This window comes from Tursiops truncatus, chromosome 9, assembly GCF_011762595.2.
Source record: "Tursiops truncatus isolate mTurTru1 chromosome 9, mTurTru1.mat.Y, whole genome shotgun sequence".
Classification (NCBI taxonomy): Eukaryota; Metazoa; Chordata; class Mammalia; order Artiodactyla; family Delphinidae; genus Tursiops; species Tursiops truncatus.
In genome coordinates, this window is record NC_047042.1 from 51,230,968 (window position 1) to 51,248,860 (window position 17,893).

General features: G+C 40.1%; 1 protein-coding gene across 5 annotated transcripts in view; it reads right to left on the minus strand.

The window, feature by feature from the left end:
- The window catches only part of CDK14 (cyclin dependent kinase 14), a 618,912-nt gene that overhangs the window by 328,439 nt on the left and 272,580 nt on the right, over positions 1-17,893 (minus strand). The window lies entirely within an intron of this gene.

A 17,893-nucleotide genomic window follows, 5' to 3' on the forward strand; every position in this document is an offset into this window, starting at 1 on the left:
AAAAGAAACACAAAACACATTTTTGTGTGTGTGTTCTGTCAGGAACTTGTAACTGCTCATTTATTCATCAAATATTTATTGAGAACCTAGTTAAAAGCACAGGTGGCCCTGGACAAACCTCGAACTCTTGATAATAATACTGCAAGACCACCTCTTTAAAAAGAGATTTATAACACAAAGCATGAACCCTGCTGTAAACTCTGGACTTCGGGTGATAATCAAGTGTCAAGGTAGGATCATCGCTTGTAACAGATGTACCACTCTGATGACACATGTTGATAGTAGAGGAGGATTGGGGTGGAGGGTAGGGAAGGGAGTATATGAAAACTCTCTGTACTTTCCACTCCATTTTGCTGCGAACCTTAAAACTGCTCTAAAAACTTAAGTCTATTTTAAAAAGTAAAAAGATATAGCTATGTTTTAACATACTCAAAGAAAAAGCAAGTTTAGATTGTTTAATATTTTACTGAAATAAAATGGTATTTTAGATATGGAATAATCATGTAAAGAGGCTATACTGGGCAGTCCCCAGAGAAGGCAGAGACAAAGCCTGTAGACTGTTACATTCTCATATGACCCCAATTAATGTGAGCTCCTGTTTTTAGAGTTATTATTGCTATGAATTTCCACTGTCTTCACCAGGTAAACCTATTTCAGGACAATATAATATATCTTTAATCCAAAGATGAACTTCAACAAACACTTAATTGATCCAGAGAAGGCCATTCAGACTGAGAATACTTGGTGTGGCTGGTTCCAACACCAGAAGACAACAAGAAGTGTGTTTCCTCTGAAACTGAATCAGCAGCATCAGCGTGTCGTCCAAAGCCAGAGAGGTCTAAGCTAACTATCATGGGGAGGCCCTCTCTTCCGCCTCACATATATCTGCCGTGGGCAAGTGAGTTTTACACACTAAAAACCTTATAGTAAAAATATCTACAAATTTATTTTATCTGAGCTTTGTAAATTAGCACTCATGAGAAAATAATTACTAAAAATAACAATAACAATAAAATCACAGCACACAAACTTCGAAGAAACAACCACTACATAGACGTACGATAGCGTTTAGTACCGTTAATTCCAATAATTTACAATCTTCCTTCTTTTAATTATTCAACTATTTAATATTTTCATTATTCAACCGTCAGCCTCAAACAAGTAAAGCTTTATTACATAGCTAATCCCCAGGCATTAATCATTAATCCGTTGGGGAACCAACTGCACATGTGCTCAAGTTTTAAAAGGGACACTTGGACCTACGCTAGTCTTCTGAGGCAGACTCATCCTCAAAGATCAAGATTGCAAACCACAACAGGGTATTTGGAAGTGATGGTCAGGTACAGTACTTCACACCTAGCCTGTGCACGAATATGCATAAATGAAATGAATAAAGGACCTAATGAATATTATGTTTATGAAAGGAACCTAGCTTTGTGAGGCAAGTTTTGGAAAGATATAGTATCTTTTGTAATCCTGTCTGATTTCATTTTTCAAGTTATCCCTTCAGTTTGTCAAATTCAGTGATGATACTTATCAGCAACAACTCCAAAAAGGTACTGAAGCTTACAATTCATTGAATATCCCATCCCCAGAGAATCGTTTGTTGTTGCTTTTTTTTTTTTTTTTTTTTACTTTTCTCCCATTGCCGCCTTTCCTCTCTTACCATTTAGACCTAAACTGTTTCTCAAAGTAACATCTTCACATCCATCATTTCCCATTGTGTTTTCCCTACAATTTCAGTAAAATCAATTCTCTGCCATTATTTATCCAGGGGAAAAAATACATCTTCCTGATGATAACCAATATTATAGCAAAAAAGTCATGTCATTTTTTACATCACATTTTTTGTGTGTGTGTGTGTGTGGTACGTGGGCCTCTCGCTGTTGTGGCCTCTCCCGTTGCGGAGCACAGGCTCCAGACGCGCAGGCTCGGCGGCCATGGCTCACGGGCCCAGCCACTCCGCAGCATGTGGGATCTTCCCAGACCGGGTCACGAACCCATGTCCCCTGCATCGGCAGGCGGACTCCCAACCACTGCGCCACCAGGGAAGCCCTACATTACATTTTTGACCATTTCTACATGAAGACTCAAAGCCTCCACATTTCGTTCTATTAACTCTCAATTATTACAGATTTTAGATTTCTAACTATATTTACATACACTGCTAAAACCACACTATCAGTCAAATAACTACCAAGAACTGTATTTGAAAATAAGCGCTTTTTCTTTTGAGATTAACATAACAAATTTGTATTTGGAAAAGGCTAAAGCCACTAATTTCAAAGCTGATGGCAGAAAAATGACATTGAAGGACAGAAAACCAACCACAATATCTACCAACATGAGGGTAGGTGACAGACCTGACTAACTTGGAGGCTGCCAAGGCAACAGCCGCTGCTCCAAGCCAGGTGCGAGATACTATCACTCCTGCTGTTACCAAGGCAAGTGAGTCTCCTGGGCTGCCAAGTCGGTCCAGCGATTAACACCTACAAGTCCTAGAGCCAGTATGTCTCCCTTTTCAAGACAAGCACTGTCAAAATACTACTCCATGTCATCCTAATAATATCTCAAATATACCACGTTATTTTCTCATCGTTTACATACAAAACAAATCCTGTAACACTGGCGTTAGTAATTCTAGCACGCTTCGTTTCCCCACAAGTTTTAAGCAAACATATGGCAAACATTTTAAATTCATTTCACCAGTGAGGCTTGAAAAGGTACAAACGTACACGACATAAAAGAATTGTAATTAAGGGTGAGGGTAAAAATGCTAACAATAATTCTGGGGCTGTGATGTCGAAATACAGAAACAGAAAAACACTTGCTCATAAAGATAACTGCCTTTGACAAAGTCCCAGTAGGACAGGCGGACAAAGGGAGTCGTCCCTTAGTGCAGTAGCAGGATTCAGACACCCACTGTCTGAAGGCATATAGAAACCCTGATCTCCCACTTTCAGAATAAACATCCCAGGTTTCCACTCTGAGGTGGAAGAGTTAAATTTCTTCTAAATGCTAATCTCATCGTGATTAAAATAAAACCCTTCTTTACTATTTCCAACAGTCTTGTAGGTCATTATTTGACATCCTACTACCAGGAAAGGAGAGATCACAAGTAATCACAACCCATCCTTGCTCACTCTCCCTTTAGCCTCTGGGAAGAACTAGTGCATTCACGTTTTCCTCTCATCATTTTTATGTTTTCTTTTTCAGTGGGGTAAAAGGGGCTGCTGAGGGGCTGCTACTTGATTTTTCTAGAAGACAAAGATTACTACCTATTAAACCCAAGAAGCCAACTGTATTTCAAGCTACAACCACAACAGACATAAACCTTTCCTTGAAGTCCACAGCTAGATAGCTCTAAGGCTGCTGAAATTCACTTTATACTAGAAATAATAGTATACTTTCTTTTTTAAATTGAAGTATAGTTAATTTACGATGTTGTGTTAGTTTCAAGTGTACAGTGAAGTGATTCAGTTATACATATATGTGTGTGTTATACATTCTTTTTCATATTCTTTTCCATTATAAGTTATTACAAGATATTGAGTATAGCTTCCTGTGCTATACAGTAGGTCCTTGTTGTTTATCTATCAATATAATATATAGTAGTGTGTATATGTTAATACCAAACTCCAAATGTATCTTTTTCCTTATTTCAATAAGTTCCACTTCTCACTTACTTGCTAGTGGATTCTGAATATTTTCATAGTGAAAATATTCTGAATGGGAAATACAAGGGTGAACAACAACAACAAAATACACAGAGAAAGACAAAAGTGCTTGTTTAACTGTGTCTGTGATGAGGAGGTGATCTAGACAGAGAAAGGCACTCGTGCCTGCCCTGAAAACTAATACGAAGCTCCAGGTTAACTTATGCATGGTTCCAGAAGGTATGTTGCCCACTGTGGCTACATACTAGGAGAAATGCTGTAGTTCTACACAGTTCTGGACCTTCCCCTAAATGAGATCTGACCTGATAAACACACACACACACACACACACACACACACACACACAAAACCATAAACTAATAAATGAAAAGGTAAGAGAATCAGGTTAAAAAATGGAATTGTATCTTTTGACTCCATTTTTATTTTTTATACTTTTACATACATACATACAAAAGAGTCAACTCTTTGTTATGGGGAAAGAGGTCACAGCTAATCCAAAACACAAGGTTAAAACACATGTGATGTCGAATAAACTTAACTTAGCTAAAATCACATGAAGGATTTAGAGACATGTTTTTTGTTCACCACATGCTATCCAAATGTGGAAAGATAATACAAAAGGTCAGGAATACTTTATACATATCACATAACTTGTTTTCTATCCACCACAAAGTCTACTGTTTTTACCTGCTCCGTAGCTGAGGTTTTCTATTTGAGGATGGACAGAACTTCAGTCCCACTGCATATCCCCCCTGCTCTGCTCCCCTCCTAATTTCCCCATCACAGACCTGAAAAGTGGTATTGGAATTACAGCCTCAGCCAGCCGCTCTGCCATCACTCCCTGTGCATCCACCACTTGACTACTGGCAAAGAGCAGTCAGCTGGGGGCTATTTCCATGTTGCAGCCTCATAGGACCACACTGACAGCTTGCTAAATCACTCTGAGAACAGGTTCCTCTAACAGTATAGCTTAATTAACCACGTGAAACTGCCAATATTTGACATCTTTGACCTAACTAACACAGAAATTTCGAGTGGTTCAACCTAATAGAGTTTACCCGGTTCAAAGCAATTTTAAATTCTTCACAAATGCATGGTTACTCTTCCCACTGTTAATATTCAATTATTATTCATTTAATTATTAATATTCAATTAATCAGCCAAGAATTGACTCTGAATAGAAAGAAAAAAAAAAAGGAAGAATCTGTTCATCAAACTATGGTTATAGATGAGGGGAGGGATATAGAAACAATTTAATTTTGTATGAGTACCTTTCTATATCATTTGAACTGTTTATGATAAAGATATATTCCTTTTATAATAAAAGAGATACCTGGAAAAGTTCTTTATTAGAGTGGATTGGCTAAAGAGAACTGAAATAACACTATAAAAGGTACACTGATGTTTACACAATTAATGTACAGCTACAATAATGAATCATTATAACTACAGTGTGATCCTTCACCACTAATTCCTCTTCATGAAGGTATTGGTGCAAATCCTTGCATTATAAGGGTCTATTTTCCTGTTCTGGAACGTGACACGCCCTGTGTCAGCCTCTAATTTGCACTCATGTCACACATTAATCAAAAATGTTGAAACTGGGGGTTTCCCTGGTGGCGCAGTGGTTGAGAGTCCGCCTGCCGATGCAGGGGACACGGGTTCGTGCCCCGGTCCGGGAAGATCCCACATGCCGCGGAGAGGCTGGGCCCGTGAGCCATGGCCGCTGAGCCTGCGCGTCCGGAGCCTGTGCTCCGCAACCGGAGAGGCCACAACAGTGAGAGGCCCGCGTACCGCAAAAAAAAAAAAAAAAAAAAAATGTTGAAACCATTTCTCATCTAAATGGTTACTTCCCCGCATTAAGATTAATTTACTCGTTGCAAAGATTCCTAGTTTTGTCTCCAATTACTCCCAGTTGAACCTGTAAATGAGCCACCAGCTGCCTTTCCGTGCTCTAGCTAATCTTGTTCCGATTTGCCAGTGGAAAGATCCACACATATGTAGGCAGTACATGAATGCGAGATGTGGTTCTTCTCAAGTGTAAACATCTCACTAATAACTTCAGCAGAAACACATCTTGCCAAGCAACAGGGCTGGCGATAGTGGTAGTTATGCTCCATGGACTGTCTTTAGGCAGGAAAGAGACCATTTAGGAGCCGAGGGTTCCTGGAAGACTTGACAACACAAGAGTTGTTTTTTGTCTGGCTGTAAAAACTAGGCTGAAAAGCTGTTAGGCAATTTACTTTATTTGAACTATTTTACACTTTGTTACAGTGGGTTACATGTACAGTCAGTAAGAATACTACAAAGTACGCAATAATTAAAAAAAAAGATAATGTGGTTTGGCACCAAGCCCCTTATGTCTTCTGGTGAAGAAGAATTAACATTTGTATCATAATAGTTATCTCTGTTTGACTAGACTTAAACAACCTCTCCTTACATGAAACTATGTGAATAGCTATTATTGTATTCTTTTTCTTTTTAAAGACACCAATTGTACTTGAACATTTGTTACTTTTTTTTTTTTAATTAATTAATTTATTTATTTTTGGCTGTGTTGGGTCTTCATTTCTGTGCGAGGGCTTTCTCTAGTTGTGGTGAGCGGGGGCCACTTTCATCACGGTGTGTGGGCCTCTCACTGTTGCGGCCTCTCTTGTTGTGGAGCACAGGCCCCAGACGCCCAGGCTCAGTAGTTGTGGCTCACGGGCCTAGTTGCTCTGCGGCATGTGGGATCTTCCCGGACCAGGGCTCGAACCCGTGTCCCCTGCATTAGCAGGCAGATTCTCAACCACTGCGCCACCAGGGAAGCCCATATTCTTTTACAAAAATAAGATAAGTTGAAAATCAGAAAATATATTCCTTGCCATGGCTGCAAGTCCCAGTGCCTAAGGGCCTGACCTTGAGAGACACCAGTCAGTCACTATCAGGCTCCTCCACAGAGCAGGGCAATTTTGCAGACACAGGAGGTTCCACCCCCTCCACCTCACAGCCACAGCCACAGGCCCGCCACGAGGTGCTTCTCAAAGTGTGGTCCTTCAACCACCCACATCAAAGTCAACTGAGGCGCCTGATATCAATGCCAATGCATCAGGTCCTATCCCAAACCTACCAAAGCCAAATCGATGGGGGTGGGGCCCAAGAATCATCCAACAAATACTTAATATCTCCCATGTGCCAATCACTAAGCACAGGAGAAACACAGACAACACTTTTGTTCCCATGAAACTTATATGCTGTATTTCCACAAAGCTTTCTATTCAATCCTTCCGTATTCTAAAGTTTAAAAATCACTGCTATGTTATGGTTTTGTTATATAGGAATGGGTAACATACTTACGGAGTGAGTGTGTGTGTCTGTTTATGCACTCAGTTACACTGCAATTTACTCACTGTTCCACAAGCAAATCAATAGAAACAACCATTCAATCAATCATTTCATTTACCTAGTATCTACTTCTGTCTGTCTCTGTCTCTGTGTGTGTGTCTCTCTCTCTCTCACACACACACATGCACACAGCCAGTGAGATAGATTCCACTGAAAAATATAAACTCTTGGGCTAGAAGACAGAATTCTTTATTCTGAAAATTTGATGGTATTTGATGTGTGCGGATTTTCTCCTGCATTTCAAAAACCCCCAAACTGTGAGCTCATATTTGCAACATGAATAAAATGTTAAGGTCATGGTAATAAGACCTTTTCAATCCCACAAAAATTTCTAATATCTGTGAAAGAGTAAAGTTTTATGTAAAATGTCTGCAATACATACTGCCTCAGAACCAGTGCTTTGATAAACAGATACAATCAGCAGGTCTAGAGATACTGTAAACAGATTATGAGCAAAGAAGGAAGAGAAGTGAAGACTAAAGAATGAATATGAATCTTGGTTGGGGTTAATTCCTACCCTTGAATATCCTCTGACTTGAAATTTCAAACATAATACCACTTCATTTGACTGAATAACAAAGTCAAAGCTATAAAAATGACAAATGAGAGCATAACTCAGTGGAAAGTGCACAGCCCCAGAGCACCATGTTTCTCACAGAATTAGTTCACCTTCAGGCAGTCACGTCACCTTCACTTCTACCTCCCCAGGACAGAACTGAGCCAGCTGTCCCTAGGCCTGGACGAAGCCTTGAATTCCTTCGTGCGGCCTGTGATCCATGGTGGCCCAGGCGGGAACCCGAGTTCAACTCAGCAAAGTGAGCTCTGCCACTTCTGGGAAGGTCGCTAACACAACGAGTCCCAGATTGCTTCCCTCCCACCAGTGCTCCCTCCTGCTCAACGTCCGATGATGCTCAGCTGCTAATGACACAACATTTGGCCGGCTCTAGCACCACGTACATGTTCAGGAGTTTTACAAGATACTTAAAAAAAGCAATTAAGGATTCATTCAGGAATTGCCTTCCAACTGCATGGAGGCAGGACTGGCAAACGCCATCTCTGAGAGCTCTCACTGCTCTCTTGTTTCATATAACCTCAGCTATGGCAGCATTTGAAGGAGACTTTTCTATATTTGGAAATACATGAAAACAAGACAGGAAAACAAACATACCTATAAAAGGTAGAGTGACATCTTAAGTGTTCAGTATTCCGAATCCTATGATGATGATAATAAAACTGTTTATGCAAAATGGTATTTAATGAGTTTGGGGAGCAGTTCCCAAACTTTTCTGAAAATAAGAACCTTCTAAGTCTCTTCTACACTAGGGAAGTCACTTCAGTACAAAAATAGTAACTTTTAAAATTTTTATTAGTCTCATCTTTTTAAAGTCACTACTTGTCAGAAACTGGCAACATCTTAGAAGTATTAGATTTCATGCAATGTATCACAGTTGCTTAAGATAAAACACTAACCACTGTGATAACTATACAAGTCAAGTAAAAGACAAGTAAGTTGTACATGATATATTTTATGTTTCTAAATTAGCAAGGTAACTTCAGACTGTCACTATAGTTAAAAAAAAAAAAAAAAAAAAAGCCATGCAAGAAAATGACAAAGGGAAAGAAAACTAGTACCATGGTGTCAAATTTTCTAGGAAATTTGTATCTCTGTCTCCACCACCACCAGCCAGAGGAACTCGGGGAAGGGATAATTTGGCCCTGCATTTATCAAGGTAGGCTCAACATTTGAGCCTCAAATGTTGTGACTGTGGAGGGTTTTTGTTAGTGTCTTTTCAAGGTGTACACTTGTGACTGGTACCAACAATAGCTCCTGCTCATACAACCTGCCTTTCCATACATGAAGGCAACTCCTGAGGACTATGGAGAACATCCACCCATGATTAGCGTGACTGCCATTTTCTCAAATGTATTTTACCTCCTTTGACCCATATTTCCCTTTTTAATAAAACTTCATCTTGTTTCATATACATCATACACAAGCACATACACACACATATATATAAAACCTTAGTGCATTAAAGACATCTCTGTTTAACTTAATACAGGGTGACTGAATCATCACGCACAATTCAAACAGTCTTCATAGAATTTCAAAGTGAGTGTCATCTTCAAAAGCATCTAAATCCAACCCTTCATTTGACAACTGAGGAAACTATAATAATACACAGAAGTGTGGTCATAGGATTCAAACCCTGGCCCCCTGACTCCTGATACAGGAGGATTCTGTTTCTGTCAAAGTAAGCATTATCCACTCTCATTGTCTTGGTTTCCTCCTCTTCATTCCTAGTGTTTTGCTGTGATTGTGGTTTCCCTTTATCTTTGTATCTTCCCAGGTGTTGGGGGCAGAAAAACCTGAAGCTAAGAAGACTAGAAGAACATCAGATATGACAGACATATCTGCACAACTCTTCACTTGTAGCAACACCACCTGGACTAAAGAGGTTTCAAAAGAGAGTAATAAGAAGAAAGCTGGGGGAGAAATGCTGTTCAACTTGGCTTTTTTAAATCGCCTTTATCTGATCAAGTCACTTCTCTTCTTGAAATCTTTCAATGGCTCCTTAACAGGACTGCCAAGGACCTGCGCAATAGGGCTCTTGATGGAGCTCCCCACGCCCCCAGCTGCTCCAACGCCCTCCACACTGTGAATTCCAGCTATACAGCGCTTCCTAGAGATCTCCAATTCACCACTTCCTCTCAGACCTCTGGGATGTTGGCTCTTCTGCTCCCTCCCCCATAGCCTCTGAGCCTCACACATCCCTACCATGTCTTCAGATCTTAACTTAGCTATCACTTCCTTTGGAAGTCTCTGCTGACCCCAAGCTCAAGTTAGAAGTGTTTTCTATCAGTCCCTGAGCACCTTGAGTTGTCCTGTCCCAGTGTTATAATTACCTGATGACCTATCTCCACCTGTCTGTAACCCCCACTCACAATATGATTTGCTCTCAATCCTGCTGTGCTCATAGCACTCAATGCAGTGCTGAGTTTATAGAAGATGCCTATTAAGTGCAGCTTGAATAATGTATGCATGAACAAGAAAAATAAAATCCTTAAATGATCTTCCATAAGTCGCCGCCAGCAACGCAAGTTCTTAGGATTGCGCTCTGCTATGGATTGGTTATCTTTTTATAATGTGTTTAGTTCAGCCTGGATATGTGGATCAAAATAAATCCACTCTCAGTTTTGTAATAACTGACAAACACACTGAGGCTATATATTTCACTGAATTTAAAAAGAAGCAAAGAAACCTCTTACAGGGTGTTATTAGGAGTTTTCCCTTCATAAGTAGGCAAAATGCTATATACAATGCTATACGTAAAAAGGCATTTTATTTATTTCCACTCGTATTTCAGATTATGGAAAGATGGTACAAGATGTGTTTGAAACTGTAATTTATTTCTAAAAACTCATATTAGAAACTAAAATTACATCCTAACACTTTTACCCAGCGTGAGATAAGTTCATAAGCAATAAGGTGGTAGCAATGAGAAAAGGAAGAAGATGTTCTCAACCATACGTGGGTTTACAGCAGAGTCAAATCCAACCCACGGACTTGGTTTGTTTGGTCTGTGCAATGTCTTAGATATTTATGAAGTATTTAAAAATCGGAGGATTTCATATAAAATGCACAACTTTGGCTCTTCAGAAATAACAGATGTGGGTAAATGTTCTGTGTCTGGAGCTACACAACTGGCCCCTTACACAAGACATCACTATAATGGTTCCCCATCCTCCTTTCTCCCCCAAAGTGATAGAGGCTCTTTCAGCCTGTTATTTGATGAGCCTCTACATTTGTGATCTCTGAATTAATATTTTGTGAGTAAAAATACAACATCACTTTGATTGCATGAGCTAAAGTACAATTATGAGGAAACTGGAAGCAGTCAATTCAAAGAGGGTTTTATGAGTCCCACAAACCAACAGAGTAAGAAAGGGGACTAGAAGGAGAACAAGAAGTTGTTACTACAGGAAAATCACAATTACTACCAAAGAAGAATAGACGGAAATGAAATTATATCCATTTCAAATTGTTCATCTCAAAGCTCCAATGAGACCCACTAGGTGGAATAGGAACCCCTTAAGGTTACCAGCACAGGACTTTCTTTTCACATCGTTTCAAACATAGATTCATTGACTGAAAGATCTAAACAGACTCTGGAGGACATTTAGTCCAACTGATGCACTTTTCTCAGGTAAAATTTTGTGGCCCAGAGAGACTGTCAAAAGCCATACAATTTGGTACATCACTTCCCCTCTCTAGCCCCTATTTCTCCAATTCATTCTCAGATACTGATAAAAAATGTCAGGTAGGCATTAAACGTCTGATATTTATATCCTAGGAAAATGAGAAATAAAGAAACAAAATGGACTTATTAAAGGTAGCAAGCTGGGCCAAGAGCCATATCTCTGATTCCCAAACCATTATGCCAGGCTTCTACCCATAAAACTGCAGAGATTAACGTCTGCTAGAACTACAGGCAATGCTCGTGATGGCCTGATAGCCCCCACCCACAACGCACAAACAAAAGGGCTGAATGGGGAGGGGGGCAATTATCAGGGAGGGAACCTAAAGCATGAATCTCAGAGCAAATTAATCCAAATAATATTTCATATTGACAAGGCTGTAAGGAAACAGATAGACTCATACTCTTTGAGGTCAGATGTTATAGGGGTGGGAAAGGAGATTGGTCAAAATCTATCAAAAGTTAAAATATTTCTCATGACAGGGAGCTTCAAGATGGCGGAAGAGTAAGACGTGGAGATCACCTTCCTCCCCACAAATATATCAGAAATACATCTACATGTGGAACAACTCCTACAGAAAACCTACTGAATGCTGGAAGAAGACCTCAGACCTCCCAAAAGGCAAGAAACTCCCCACGTACCTGGGTAGGGCAAAAGAAAAAAGAAAAAACAGAGACAAAAGAATAGGGACGGGACCTGAACCCGTGAGATGGAGCTGTGAAGGAGGAAAGGTTTCCACACACTAGAGGCCCCTTCGTGGGCAGAGACTGCGGGTGGCGGAGGCGGGAAGCTTCGGAGCCTCGGAGGAGAGCGCAGCAACGGGTGCGGAGGGCAAAGCGGAGAGATTCCCGCACGGAGGATCGGGGCGAACCACCACTCACCAGCCCAAGAGGCTTGTCTGCTCACCTGCCGGGGCGGGCAGGGGCTGAGAGCTGAAGCTCGGGCTTCGGTCAGAGCGCAGGGAGAGGACTGGGGCTGGCGGAGTGAACACAGCCTGCGGGGGGTTAGTGCACCAAGGCTAGCCGGGAGGGAGTCCAGGGAAAAGTCTGGACCTGCCGAAGAGATAAGACACTTTTTCTTGCCTCTTTGTTTCCTGGTGCGCAAGGAGAGGGGATTAACAGCGCCGCTGAAAGGAGCTCCAGAGACGGGCACGAGCCACAGCTATCAGCGTGGACCCCAGAGACAAGCATGGGACGCTAACGCTGCCGCCACCAAGAAGCCTGTGTGCGAGCACAGGTCACTATCCACATGTCCTTTCCCGGGAGCCTGTGCAGCCCGCCACTGCCAGGGTCCCGTGATCCAGGAACAACTTCCCCAGGAGAGCACACGGCGCGCCTCAGACTGGTGAAACGTCATGCTGGCCTCTGCTGCCGCAGGCTCGCCCTGCATCCGTACCCCTACCTCCCCCCGGGCCTGAGTGAGCCAGAGCCCCAGAATGAGCTACTCCTTTAACCCTGGCCTGTTTGAGCAAAGAACAGACGCCCTCAGCCGACCTACACACAGAGGCGGGTCCAGATCCAAACGTGAACCCCAAGAGCTGTGCAAACAAAGAAGAGAAAGGGAAATCTCTCCCAGCAGCCTCAGAAGCAGCGGATTAAATCTCCACAATCAACTCGATGTACTGTGCATGTCTGGAATACCTGAATAAACAAGGAATCACCCCAAATTGAGGGGGTGGACTTTGGGAGCAACGATACATATTTTTTTTTCCCTTTTTCTCTTTCTGTGAGTGTGTATGTGTATGTTTCTGTGTGTGATTTTGTCTGTATAGCTTTGCTTTTACCATTTGTCCTAGGGTTCTGTCTCTCCGGTTTTTTTTGTTTTGTTTTATTACTTAAAAATTATTTTCTTAATTATTTTTTATTTTAATAATTTTAATTTATTTTACTTTATTTTTATTTTATTTTATTTTCTTCTTTCTTTCTTGTTTTTCTCCCTTTTATTATGAGCCATGTGAAGGACAGGCTCTTGGTGCTCCAGCCAGGTGTCAGGGCTGTGGCATTGAGGTGGGAGAGCCAAGCTCAGGACACTAGTCCACAACAGACCTCCCAGCTCCATGTAATATCTAACGGCGACAATCTCCCAGAGATCTCCACCTCAACACCAAGACCCAGATTCACTCAACGACCAGTAAGCTACAGTGCAGGACACCCTAGGCCAAACAACTAGCAAGACATGAACACAACCCCATCAATTAGCACAGAGGCTGCCTAAAATCATAATAAGGCCACAGACACCCCAAAACACACCACCAGACGTGGACCTGTGCACCAGAAAGATAAGATCCAGCCTCATCCACCAGAACACAGGCACTAGTCCCTGCCAACAGGAAGCCTACACAATTCACTGAACCAACCTTAGCCACTGGGGACAGACACCAAAAACAAAGGGAACTACGAACCTGCAGCCTGCAAAAAGGAGACCCCAAACACAGTAAGATAAGCAAAATGAGAAGACAGAAAAACACACAGCAGATGAAGGAGCAAGATAAAAACCCACAAGACCTAACAAATGAAGAGGAAACAGGCAGTCTACCTGAAAAAGAATTCAGAATAATGAGAGTAAAGATGATCCAAAATCCTGGAAACAGAATGGAGAAAATACAAAAAACGTTTAACAAGGACCTAGAAGAACTGAAGAGCAAACAAACAGAGATGAACAACACAATAAGTGAAATTAAAAATTCTCTAGGAGGGATCAAGAGCACAATAACTGAGGCAGAAGAAGAGATAAGTGACCTGGAAGATAAAATACTGGAAATAACTACTGCAGAGCAGAATAAAGAAAAAAGAGTGAAAAGAATTGAGGACAGTATCAGAGACCTCTGGGACAATATTAAACGCACCAACATTCGAATTATAGGGGTCCCAGAAGAAGAAGAGAAAAAGAAAGGGACTGAGAAAATATTTGAAGAGCTTATACTTGAAAACTTCCCTAACATGGAAAAGGAAATAGTTAATCAAGTCCAGGAAGCACAGACAGTCCCATATAGGATAAATCCAAGGAGAAACACGCCAAGATACATATTAATCAAACAATCAAAAATGAAATACAAAGAACAAATATAAAAAGCAGCAAGGGAAAAAAAACAAGAAACACATAAGGGAATCCCCATAAGGTTAACAGCTGATCTTTCAGCAGAAACTCTGCAAGCTAGAAGGGAGTGGCAGGATATATTTAAAGTGATGAAAGAGAAAAACCTACAACCAAGATTACTCTACCCAGCAAGGATCTCATTCAGATTTGATGGAGAAATTAAAAGCTTTACAGACAAGCAAAAGCTAACAGAATTCAGCACCACCAAACCAGCTTTACAACAAATGCTAAAGGAACTTCACTAGGCAGGAAACACAAGAGAAGGAAAAGACCTACAATAATAAATCCCAAACAATAAGAAAATGGTAATAGGAACATACACATCAATAGGTACCTTAAATGTAAATCGATTAAATGCTCCAACCGAAAGACATAGACTGGCTGAATATATACAAAAACAAGACCCGTATATATTCTGTCCACAAGAGACCCACTTCAGACCTAGGGACACATACAGACTGAAAGTGAGAGGATGGAAAAAGATACTCCATGCAAATGGAAATCAAAAGAAAGATGGAGTAGCAATTCTCATATCAGACAAAATAGACTTTAAAACAAAGACTATTACAAGAGACAAAGAAGGACACCACATAATGATCAGGGGATCAATTCAAGAAGATATAACAATAGTAAATATTTATGCCCCGAGCATAGGAGCACCTCAATATATAAGGCAAATGCTAACAGCCATAAACTGGGAAATCGACAGTAACACAATCATAGTAGGGGCCTTTAATATCCCACTTTCACTAATGGACAGATCATCCAAAATGAAAATAAATAAGGAAACACAAGCTTTAAATGATACATTAAAGAAGATGGACTTAATTGATATCTATAGGACATTCCATCCAAAAACAACAGAATACACTTTCTTCTCAAGTGCTCATGGAACATTCTCCAGGGTCACAAATCAAGCCTTGGTAAATTTAAGAAAAGTGAAATCATATCAAGTATCTTTTCTGACCACAACGCTATGAGACTAGATATCAATTACAGGAAAAAATCTGTAAGAAATACAAACACATGGAGGCTAAACAACACACTACTTAATAACCAAGAGATCACTGAAGAAATCAAAGAGGAAATCAAAAAATACCTAGAAACAAATGTCAGTGAAAACACAACGACCCAAAACCTATGGGAGGCAGCAAAAGCAGTTCTACGAGGGAAGTTTATAGCTATACAAGCCTACTTTAAGACACAAGAAACATCTAAAATAAACAACCTAACCTTACACCTACAGCAATTAGAGAAAGAAGAACAAAAAAACCCCAAAGTTAGCAGAAGGAAAGGAATCACAAAGATCACATCAGAAATAAATGAAAAAGAAATGAAGGAAAAGATAGCAAAGATCAATAAAACTAAAAGCTGGTTCTTTGAGAAGATAAACAAAATTGGTAAACCATTAGCCAGACTCATCAAGAAAAAAAGGGAGAAGACTCAAATTAATAGAATTAATATGAAAAAGGAGAATTAACAACTGACACTGCAGAAATACAAAGGATCATGAGAGATTACTACAAGCAACTCTATGCCAATAAGATGGACAACCTGGAAACAAATGGACAAATTTTTAGAAACGTACAACCTTCCGAGACTGAACCAGGAAGAAACAGAAAATATGAACAGACCAATCACAAGCACTGAAATTGAAACTGTGATTAAAAATCTTCCAAAAAACAAAAGCCCAGGACCAGATGGCTTCACAGGCAAATTCTATCAAACATTTAGAGAAGAGCTAACACCTATCCTTCTCAAACTCTTCCAAAATATAGCAGAGGGAGGAACACTCCCAAACTCATTCTACGATGCCACCATCACTTTGATACCAAAATCAGACAAAGATGTCACAAAGAAAGAAAACTACAGGCCAACACTGATGAACATTGATGCAAAAATCCTCAACAAAGGATCTAACAAGCAGATCCAACAGCACATTAAAAGGAACATACACTATGATCAAGTGGGGTTTATCCCAGGAACGCAAGGATTCTTCAATATACACAAATCAATCAACGTGATATACCGTATTAACAAACTGAAGGAGAAAAACCATATGATCATCTCAATAGATGCAGAGAAAGATTTCGACAAAATTCAACACCCATTTATGATAAAAACCCTACAGAAAGTAGGCATAGAGGGAACTTTCCTCAACAAAATAAAGGCCATATATGACAAACCCACAGCCAACATCGTCCTCAATGGTGAAAACCTGAAACCATTTCCACTAAGATCAGGAAAAAGAAAAGGTTGCCCACTCTCACCACTATTATTCAACATAGTTTTGGAAGTTTTAGCCACATCAATCAGAGAAGAAAAGGAAATAAAAGGAATCCAAATCGGAAAAGAAAAAGTAAAGCTGTCACTGTTTCCAGATGACACGATACTATACATAGAGAATCCTAAAAATGCTACCAGAAAACTACTTGAGTTAATCAATGAATTTGGTAAAGTAGCAGGATACAAAATTAATGCACGGGAATCTCTTGCATTCCTATAGACTAATGATTAAAAACCTGAAAGTGAAACACTCCCGTTTACCATTGCAACAAAAAGAATAAAATATCTAGGAATAAACCTACCTAAGGGGACAAAAGACTGTATGCAGAAAACTATAAGACACAGATGAAAGAAATTAAAGATGATACAGACAGATGGAGAGATAGACCATGTTCTTGGATTGGAAGAAGCCGCATTGTGAAAATGACTCTACTACCCAAAGCAATCTACAGATTCAATGCAATCCCTATCCAACTACCACTGGCATTTTTTACAGAACTAGAAGAAAAAATTTCACAATTTGTATGGAAACACAAAAGACCCCGAAGAGTGAAAGCAATCTTGAAAAAGAAAAACGGAGCTGGAGGAATCAGGCTCCCTGACTTCAGATTATGCTACAAAGCTACAGTAATCAAGACAGGATGGTACTGGCAAAAAAACAGAAATATAGATCAATGGAACAGGATACAAAGCCCAGAGATAAAGCCACACACATATGGTCACCTTATGTTTGATAAAGGAGGCAAGAATCTACAGTGGAGAAAAGACAGCCTCTTCCATAAGTGGTGCTGGGAAAACTGGACAGCTACATGTAAAAGAATGAAATTAGAACACTCCCTAACACCATACACAAAAATAAACTCAAAATGGATTAAAGACCTAAATGTAAGGCCAGATACCATCAAACTCTTGGAGGAAAACATTGGCAGAACACTCTATGACATCAATCACAACAAAATCCTTTTTGACCCACCTCCTAGAGAAAAGGAAAAACATAAATAAACCAATGGGACCTAATGAAAGTTAAAAGCTTTTGCACAGCAAAGGAAACCATAAACAAGATGAACAGACAACCCTCAGAATGGGAGAAAATATTTGCAAATGAAGCAACTGACAAAGGATTAATTTCCAAAACATACAAGCAACTCATGCAGCTCAATATCAAAAAAACAAACAACCCAATCCAAAAA